Raw genomic sequence first — 11,062 nt, forward strand, 5'->3', positions numbered from 1 at the left:
ACACAGCCCTGAGGATACCAGCTAAATATGACACTGTGGTGAAGATGGAAAGTATAGGAAAGCAGCTGGTTGGCTGCCTTTGTGTATGTGCAGGGCTAGGGGCATGTGAAGGTGATGGAGGGTGAGCTTTGCCCCTCGGGACTCCCCCAGGCCTATGTGGACACACTCTCAGGCACAGCCCAGTTAATCCTAGTCAAACAGAACAGGAGAGGAAAGCCAGGATTCTGACCCAGAACCACGTGTCAGGTGTGTGGAGGTGCTGCAGAATCCACAGAAAGTGACAGAAGATGTAGCCAAGCCCAGACAGGGGTCTGCAGTCTGGTTACAGAGACCTGAGGCCAAACAGGCTCAGTGGCAGCAGATTCTTGATGGGTGACAGGGTGACAGTCAGGAATAAATTCAGGAAGACTTAGATTCAAGGGGACATCGTGGAAAGAGAATCTCCGTGGGACCCAGGGGCTCCAGTTTCCTCTCTAAGCTCTGCCATTCACAGGCTGTGTGACCTCAGGTGAGTCACTGCCCATCTCTGGGCCACATTTCCTCTACTTGCAAAATGAGGGCTTTGGCTTTGACCCCTCAAGGATCCCAGGGGGGAGGCATCATGATCAGAGAAAGAGCTGACCCTGAGTGAGTTGAGGAGCAGCCAAGGGCTGCTCAAAGTATCTCACAGTGGGATTTAGCTTCAATATCTGGGAAGACTCCTGAAATTCCTAACCTAGAAAATGCAGTGGGGGAAGTGTTATTCAAACCTTGGTCTACTTCCAGTGATGCTCAGATCTCAGACACACATCAAGTCCAGAAGCTAGAAGCAAAATTATCTTGAAATTAAAGAAGTTTCAGCCTCCCCTACTTGCATGGGCCCCTTTCAAGATCTTGGAGAGGCTGAGGTTATATGTTCACAACTTTTCCCTCATGGAAGGTATCCCCAAATTATGTAAGCTTCGAGCCCCACAAAGCCTGCCCTAGCCCTGTCAATTGTCCTGGTTTTGGGAACCATTATTATGGCAGGTAGTGTAGACTGACAAGCTCCTGTCCTAATCATATGGGCAAGGCTCAGCAGCAGACAATTTGACATGACTTATTCACCTGTGTCTGACAAAAAAAAAAAATACCATACACACTTATACCTTTTTCACCTTCATTATCCTAGTGGATTGTCCACACAAGCCTTTTGATGGGCTGGACCGGTCTTATCATCTCTGATTTAAATGACAAAACTGAGGCTCAGAGAAGCTAAGTTTGCAAAGTTGGCTGGAGACAGAAGCAGGATGCAAACCCAGGACATTGTTAGGATCAGCCCTAGGCTCTTCGGTTACCTGATTCAGGACCAGGTACAGTCATCCTAAAGCATAGTGTAAAGACACTCATCCCAAATCTGCCTGTAGATTGCCTGTAGATTGTGGCTGCCAGTGCCACAAATACTTCCATCTTGGTTCTGGGGACAAAGGAAACACATGTAGACATAAAGCACAAAACATAGCTTGGAATCATAGGGCCAGAACAGTCCAAGAACTTTGGGAAGAAGAGGGTTTTTCCATTTTCCCCTAGTTTTCTTCCTGAACCTTGCATTCCTACTCACAACACAAATCATTTGGATCTGCTATATTTATACAAAATATAAACACAAATGCTCAACCATGGTATAGTTTTGTTGGTAGTAATTTCTCTATAATATCCCTGCAGGCAACAACTAGAGCTTTAGGAGCCCAATACACACACACAAGTACATACACACATGCCACCCTGTGACATCTCCAGTCTCTCAAAGCCACACACCACATCAACAAAAGAAAAGACAAAAACCACATGATCCTCTCAAGAGATGCAGAAAAAGCTTTTGCTAAAATTCAACATCCATTCATAATAAAAGCCCTTACAAAAGTGGATATAGAGAGAATATATCTGAACATAATAAAAGCTATTTATGACAAACCCATGGCCAATATAATACTCAACAGTAAAAAGCTGAAATTCTTCCTGCTAAAATCTAGAACAAGAAAAGGATGCCCCTTCTCACCACTTCTTTTCAACATAGTGTTGGAAGTCCTAACCACTGCAATCAGACAATAAAAAGAAATAAAATGTATTCAAATTGGCATGGAAGAGGTTAAGTTGTCATCATATGCAAATGACATGATACTATATGTAGAAAATCCTGAAGACACCATACCAAAACTACTAGAACTGACACATGAATTCAGTAAAGTAGCAAGATACAAGATTAATATACAGAACTCAATTGCATTTCTTTACACTAACAATGGAATATCAGAAAGGGAATGTAAACAAACAGTCCCTTTTAAAATAGCATTTAAAAAAAAGAAAATACTTATGAATAAACCTCACAAAGGAGGTGAAAGACTTATGCTGACAACTATGAAACATCGATAAAGGAAATCAAAGATGACTCAAAGAAATGGAAAGCTATCCCATGCTCAAACCACAACTATGTGGAAGAAGGAGGTCTAGCCCTTACCCCGCATGTGAGCCAGACTTTGTTTGGTCTAGTGTGACAACCCCACCCAGGAAACCTCAACACCAAAGCTACCAAACAAAACAACTGACAAGGAAAACAGTCACAGAGTGAGATGCCCAGATCCTTTCAGTTGCCTTCTTCTAACAAGGCCTCCTGGGATTCTGGCATAAATAGGACCCGGTCTCAGGGACACAGGAAACTGGGCACGTGGCACCCCACGGACAGTGTTTGGAATCTAGGCAGCCTGCTGAGGAGCAGTATGGAGGAGCCATGGTGATAATTTTGACCTCATCTCAGGCGGTGTTGTCTGCATTCTCAACCCTGAGGACCCCAACACAGGAGGGTTCATTGGAGGGAAGCTTTGAATGTTCCTACAACTCTCTGGTTTTAAAAAGGGAGCCTTACTGTATTCCCGTGTATTTTGGCAAAATGGGCTCTCTTCCAGCCCTTTTGTAGACTCCATTTAAGTCGTTGTCTTTTTTTCTGATGGGTGAGTCTAAATCCTTCCTACACCATCCTCAGTGGATTTTCCTGCCTCGATGGATTTCCTCTGGATCTTCTGCCAACAGGTGCAGTATGCTCTTTTGAAGTTTCACAACCAGGATTTCAGGTTTGTGTTAAGGGACACAGACAGGAAACTTCCAGTTAACTCCATTAAAATGACCCTTTCTCTTATGGCTTATGTGTTGGTCAGCCGTGGTTCAGCTCCTGATACTCACAACCTTATATAGCCCTTCACACCATGGGCTGACCTGTGTGATCAGTAGGCTATTGTGGACATGGTGGAATGTAACTTCAGAGACTCGGTCATAAAAGACACTGCAGCCTCCACCTAGAATAATTACTAGAATAATGTGGCACAGTTCCAAACACTTATCTGGCCTCTGGGATCACATACTCTGGCAGAAGCCTGTTGCCATGTGGTGAAGACCCTCGAGCAGCCCTCTGGAGCAGCCCCTATGGTGATGAGTTGATGCTTTCTGCTAACAGCCAGCATGAACTTGCCATTCATGTGACAGAACCAAGTTAGAAGTGGATCCTCCAGTCCCCAGCATGCCTTCAGATGACGATAGCCCCAACTGACGTCTTATGAGAGATCCAGAGCCAGAACCACTCAGCTACACTATTCCCGAATTCCTGGCCAACAGATCATATGAGATAAGTGTTTACTGTTTTAAATTAGTAAGTTTGGGGGTAATTTGCTATGCAACATTAGATGACTAATACAGTTAATAATAATACTATACATCAAAGCAAATGGGGACAGGGGACAGTGAACTGTTTGGAACTCTGCCAAATTATGCTTGTCCTGGTGACATGCCCAGACCTCTGCAGTCCCAGTGATGGGCACGGGACCCCTGCTTGGCACAACGTACTCTGCATCTCCTTGGCTCCCTTCTAACTGAAGCTTCTGGAAGTCTGAGTTGAATTTCTTCTTTCTCTTGCAAAGGCAAGAATCCTGAGATAAGAGGATCTCACACAGGCAAAAGCAGCAAAAAGTAGAAACATGAGGAAAAAGTTAAAGTGCTCTGTATTTCAGCTCAGTCAAAGAATATCCAAGCCAAAGGTCCCTAGTAACTGGAATGTGCATTTCCTTAACTATTTTTTATATGAATTCCTATGCCCCATTCTTTTGAAGGGAGAGGGTGATACTATTTGGTCCTGCTATTTAATTAAATGGATCAAACTCGGACTTTATGGAGCTGCATTTTTTTTTCTCTTCAATTCAGTTCAGTCGCTCAGTCATGTCCAACTTTGCGACCTCATGAATCGCAGCACACCAGGCCTCCCTGTCCATCACAAACTCCCAGAGTTTACTCAAACCCATGTCCATCAAGTCGGTGATGCCATCCAGCCATCTCATCCTCTGTCGTCCCCTTCTCCTCCTGCCCCCAACCCCTCCCAGCATCAGGGTCTTTTCCAATGAGTCAACTCTTCGCATGAGGTGTCCAAAGTATTGGAGTTTCAGCTTCAGCATCAGTCCTTCCAATGAACACCCAGGACTGATCTGCTTTAGGATGGACTGGTTGGATCTCCTTGCAGTCCAAGGGACTCTCAAGAGTCTTCTCCAACACCACAGCTCAAAAGCATCAATTCTTCGGCACTCAGCTTTCTTCACAGTCCAACTCTCACATCCATACACGACCACTGGAAAAACCATAGCCTTGACTAGATGGACTTTTGCTGGCAAAGTAATGTCTCTGCTTTTTAATATGCTATCTAGGTTGGTCATAACTTTCCTTCCAAGGAGTAAGCATCTTTTAATTTCATGGCTGCAATCACCATCTGCAGTGATTTTGGAGCCCAAAAAAATAAAGTCTGACACTGTTTCCACTGTTTCCCCATCTATTTGTCATGAAGTGATGGGACCAGATGCCATGATCTTAGTTTTCTGAATGTTGAGCTTTAAGCCAATTTTTTCACTCTCTTTCACTTTCATCAAGAGGTTTTTTAGTTCCTCTTCACTTTCTGCCATATTAAGGAAAAAAGGAAGACATTTATCTTCATGTTCTGCATAAGGAACATAGAGAACATGGAGAAAATATGGTTCTTCTCTTTCAATAACTTACATCTAAAGAGATAATCACCTCTACTGGGAAGAAATGTTATAACTGCTCAGGCACAATACACCTACTGCCACAACTTCTCAAGTTATCCGGCCACACCTTCCAGTCTGAGTCTGAAATAAACTCTGGCTGCAAACTTCTATGGGAGGAACCTTGTAAAACCCACATTTGCCACCAACTTCTTAAATCAGTTGCCATTGCCATGTTATTAAATTTTGAAAACCATGGTAGCATTTGGTTATTTAAAAACCTACAGAAAATTCATGGTGCTAATGAATGGTTTTTGGTGGTTTTTTTACAGTATTATTTTTTTTAATTTTAGAAAAAATTGAGATATAATTTGCATAGTATAAAATTCATCATTTAATGTATAATATTCAGTGGTTTTCCTCTAATTCTTTGCATTGATCACTGAGGACTATGCCAAAGCCTTTGACTGTGTGGATCACAGCAAACTGTGGATAATTCTTAAAGAGATGGGAATACCAGACCACCTGACCTGCCTCCTGAGAAATCTGTATGCAGGTCAGGAAACAACAGTTAGAACTGGACATGAAACAACAGACTGGTTCCAAATCAGGAAAGGAGTACATCAAGGCTGTATATTGTCACCCTGCTTATTTAACTTATATGCAGAGTACATCATGAGAAATGCTGGGCTGCATGAAGCACAAGCTGGAATCAAGATTGCTGGGAGAGATATCAATAACCTCAGGTATGCAGATGATGCCACCCTTATGGCAGAAAGTGAAGAACTAAAGAACCTCTTGATGAAAGTGAAAGAGGAGAGTGAAAAAGTTGGCTTAAAACTCAACATCCAGAAAACTAAGATCATGGCATCTGGTCCCATCACTTCATGGGAAATAGATGGGGAAACAATGGTGACAGACTTTATTTTTGGGGGCTTCAGACTCACTGCAGATGGTGACTGCAGCCATGGAATTAAAAGAGGCTTGCTCCTTGGAAGAAAAGTTGTGACCAACCCAGACAGCATGTTAAAAAGCAGAGACATTACTTTGCCAAAAAGGTCAGTCTACTCAAAGCTATGGTTTTTCCAGTAGTCATGTATGGATGTGAGAATTGGACTATAAAGAAAGCTGAGCACCAAAGAATTGATGCTTTTGAGCTGTGGTGTTGGAGAAGACTCTTGGGAGTCCCTTGGACTGCAAGGAGATCCAACCAGTCCATCCTAACCAGTCCATCCTAAAGGAAATCAGTCCTGAATATATTCATTGGAAGGACTGAGGCTGAAGCTGACACTCTAATCGTTTGGTCACCTGATGCAAAGAACTGACTCATTAGAAAAAACCTTGATGCTGGGAAAGATTGAAGGTGGGAGGAGAAGGGGATGACAGAGGATGACATCACTGACTCGATGGACATGAGTTTGAGTAAACTCTGGGAGTTGGTGATGGTCAGGGAAGTCTGGCATGCTGCAGTCCATGGGGTCGCACAGTTGAACATGACTGAGTGACTGAACTGAACTGATTCAGTGGCTTTAGTACAAGGTTGTGCAACCATCACCATTGTCTAATTCCAGAACATTGTCATCATCTCCCCCACAAACCCTGTACCTCAAACTGTTAGGTATAAAATAAACTATAGATATATATTGTATAACACAAGAAATATAGCCAATATTTGATAATACCTATAAATGAAGTATAACCTTTAAAAATTGTATATCATTATATTGTATGCCTGTAACATATAATATTATAATCAACTATATTTCAATTAAAAAAGAAGACAAATATAATTCAGTTCAGTTCAGCTGCTCAGTCATGTCCCACTCTTTGTGACCCCATGGTCTGCAGCATGCCAGGCTTCCCTGTCCATCACCAACTCCTGGAGTTTACTCAAACTCATGTCCATTGAGTCAGTAATGCCATCCAACTCTCTCCTCTGTTGTCCCCTTCTCCTCCTGCCCTCAATCTTTCCCAGCACCAGGATCTTTTCAAATAAGTCAGTTCTTCGCATCAGGTGGCCAAAGTATTAGAGTTTCAGCTTCAGCATCAGTCCTTCCAATGAATACCCAGGACTGATCTCCTTTAGGATGGACTGGTTGGATCTCCTTGCAGTCCAAGGGACTCTCAAGAGTCTTCTCCAACACCACAGCTCAAAAGCATCAATTCTTTGGTGCTCAGCTTTCTTTATAGTCCAACTCTCACATCCATACATGACTACTGGAAAAACCATAGCTTTGAGTAGACTGACCTTTTTGGCAAAGTAATGTCTCTGCTTTTTAACATGCTGTCTGGGTTGGTCACAACTTTTCTTCCAAGGAGCAAGCCTCTTTTAATTCCATGGCTGCAGTCACCATCTGCAGTGAGTCTGAAGCCCCCAAAAATAAAGTCTGTCACCATTGTTTCCCCATCTATTTCCCATGAAGTGATGGGACCAGATGCCATGATCTTAGTTTTCTGGATGTTGAGTTTTAAGCCAACTTTTTCACTCTCCTCTTTCACTTTCATCAAGAGGTTCTTTAGTTCTTCACTTTCTGCCATAAGGGTGGCATCGTCTGCATACCTGAGGTTATTGATATCTCTCCCGGCAATCTTGATTCCACCTTGTGCTTCATGCAGCCCAGCATTTCTCATGATGTACTCTGCATATAAGTTAAATAAGCAGGGTGACAATATACAGCCTTGATGTACTCCTTTCCTGATTTGGAACCAGTCTGTTGTTTCATGTCCAGTTCTAACTGTTGTTTCCTGACCTGCATACAGATTTCTCAGGAGGCAGGTCAGGTGGTCTGGTATTCCCATCTCTTTAAGAATTATCCACAGTTTGCTGTGATCCACACAGTCAAAGGCTTTGGTGTAGTCAATGAAGCAGAAGTAGGTGTTTTTCTGGAACTCTTGCTTTTTTGATGATCCAACAGATGTTGGCGATTTGATCTCTGGTTCCTCTGCCATTTTAAAATCCAGCTTGAACATCTGTAATTTCATGGCTCATTATAGTTATCTTGCCTTTAATATCCTATTTGTCCTAAATGCCAAATTAAACCCAAAGAAGAGGTAAAAAACATTAAATGGCATTACTGATACAACATTCAGCTGTTGAAAGAGCACATTCACAATTATGTTGTGTTTACATGCTTTTTTGGACATGAATTAATTTATACCAGTGTATGTAAAGGCTAGCCCGTCACCATGAATTATTTGTTGTTTAGTACAAAATTATTGTTGTTCAGTTGCTAAGTTATGTTTGATTCTTTGTGACCCCATGGACTGTTACCTTCAGTTAAATATGCACAGTGTCACTGAAAGGTGTATTAGCACCATGAAAACAGGAATGCTGTTTCATAGCCTACTTCCATTGAATTTCATTTCCAGCTTCATGCATCTGATCTCTTCTTAGGCACTACATTTTCTGGGATTTTTGAGCTGTCACATATATTTCAGTGATGACATGATTGCAAATGTGAAAATACATTTCGACAATGTTTTAAATGTGGGGTTCTTGGGCTAAAAATGAAATCCATTCTTGATTTTATTTGAAATCATTGGACATTCATTGTAGTGATATATTTTTATGTTTCAGCCAGTTCCCCAGTGTTCAGGATTGATTATATTGTTGGTGGTTCATCCAGACTCCTCAGTTCTTTTTACTGCTGTCTACTTCAGACCATATTGCTAACAATAAACTGCTGTGAACACATCTGTCAGAGACTGTGCAGGCCAAGGAACTAAAGAGGAAGTAAATCAGTCCCGTTTACAATTAATCAGCAGCTCCGATAGGAGAAGGTATTAAAAAAACTATTATAGCTATATATTTTAAATTTGTCACTATATATATTTAAGTTATTCTGACCTTCTATTATCCTGTTAATTGTGAAATGGTATCATTCTCACATACTTTCCTGACTGCAATGATGACAATAAAAAATTCATTTATATATATATATATATATAAATCTATACCTGCTAGCAGTCACTTTCATTCCTCCCTCTCTTCAGCCCCTGGCAACTGCTAATCTACCTTCTGTCTCCACAGCTTTGTCTGTTGTGGATATTTCATATAAATGGAATCATACAATATGTGGTTTTCTGATTGGCTCCTTTCCCATAATATGTTTTCAAGGCCCTATCCATGTTGTAGCAGGGATTAATACTTCAATTCTTTTTGTTGCTGAACAAGATTTCCATTATGTGGATATACAACATTGTGTTTATATGACATGCTTATCCATTCATCAGCTAAAGGATATTTGAGCTGTTTCCAGTAAGCAGTGTTTAAGGAAGCCTAATCTACGCTGAGTTCAAAATTATAAGTGTTGTTTCCTGTCACCTCTGTCCTTGCCATGGAACTTCCCCAGGAAGTGGTGTACTTGCTTGCTGCAGTAGAGGAAAGTAGTATATATTGTGTCCTGTAAGCATGAAATCAGCCGCATAGCTCTTCACTGATGATAATAAATCCACCTCATGAAATTTCCCTCTCTCCCAGGCATTTTTTTCTTGGTGTTCAGGCTGTGTAGCTATCTGTTATTGCAAGCCTACCCCAGTGAGCTTGTGAGAATTCCTTCTCAGCCCTGAGTCCTGCAGAGAAAGACCTTGAAACCTCCTGTTTCCAAGCTTATTGATAGCAGATATTTTTAACCCAGTCACTTAAAGCAAATTATTGCCCTGCCCCAGCCTAGAGATGAAGTCGATGACCATTCTTGACTGGCTGCATGTGGAGAGGAGGCAGAGTTGTGCCTGAGAAGGAGAGCAATGATGACCAAGAAGAAGTTCTTTTAAGAAGCCACATCATTCATTCAGTGTATAAGCATTCAGTTCTTCTTAACCTGGTGGTCCTGACCCTGCACAACACTGCCTTTTAAAGATCTTATGCCCTGGATAGGAAGGCTATGAAATATCACAGTAAAAGATGACCAAAAACCCAGCTTCTATAGTATACACAGGAAACTGTTTTGCACACAGAAAAGCAGCAGATATTATGCCAGAAAACCAAAAGTCTGAACTCTTGAAAGGGAAGATGACTGCTAATAAGAGAAGTGTAAAGAAACTACACCTCTGGCTCATTTACTAGGACATTAATGAGAAACTAGGAAAAGCCAGGTATATCAGTTATTAAGCTATTACCTCTCAGCTCCCAACCCAGCCTTTATACTCCACTTGTGATGCTGGCTGGGCTCTACACAAGCATTTTTCTTCTTTGCCAGCTGCTCCTGATCGTCTCTGCTAATGGTGGGTAATTGCAGGAACCTGCGGGGCTGGAGCAGGGACATGGGACTTGCTCCTTCCTGTTTGTTACCTATTCCTGATGGAGTCGCCCGAGCAACGTGTTGCCAGCTGGCAGTGACAGTTCCTTCCAGGGAGCAGCAGAATCACCTTCACTGCACTTCCCTCAGAGACATTGGCTGGATTCAGAGAGCAAGCCACGCTCAGCTCTCTGTTTGCCTTGTCAGTTACCATTTTACAACTAAGCAACGATGATTTATTCTGAACTCTGTTATAATTAAATGGGATAGTTTCCATTTCCTGATGGCCTCTGAACCCTGACTGCCAGAGTGGAACCAGACGAGCTGAGTTGGATGCTGCTGACCAGGGGTGATAATTGTCTAACCAATACTGCTACTGCTAAGTCACTTCAGTCGTGTCCAACTCTGTGCGACCCCATCCCTGGGATTCTCCAGGTAAGAACACTGGAGTGGGTTGCCATTTCCTTCACCAATGCATAAAAGTGAAAAGTGAAAGTGAAGTCGCTCAGTCATGTCTGACTCTTCATGACCCCATGGACTGTAGCCCACCAGGCTCCTCCGTCCATGGGATTTTCCAGGCAAGAGTACTGGAGTGGGGTGCCATTGCCTTCTCCGCTAACCAATACTAGCCAGTATCAAAAACTTAGGAAGTCCAAATTCATTAGGCTTTCCAAAGAAAACAAAACCAAACAACCCCCACCAATCTTCCCTAAACTGAGGTGTACATTTATATTACACTCCACATTGTGATAAAATCAGGATGAAGTATACAACTGTTTTTAAATCAAAATGATCAAATCAGTCTTGTCTGTT

Source organism: Odocoileus virginianus, chromosome 2 (genome assembly GCF_023699985.2).
Source record: "Odocoileus virginianus isolate 20LAN1187 ecotype Illinois chromosome 2, Ovbor_1.2, whole genome shotgun sequence".
In the NCBI taxonomy this organism is placed as follows: Eukaryota; Metazoa; Chordata; class Mammalia; order Artiodactyla; family Cervidae; genus Odocoileus; species Odocoileus virginianus.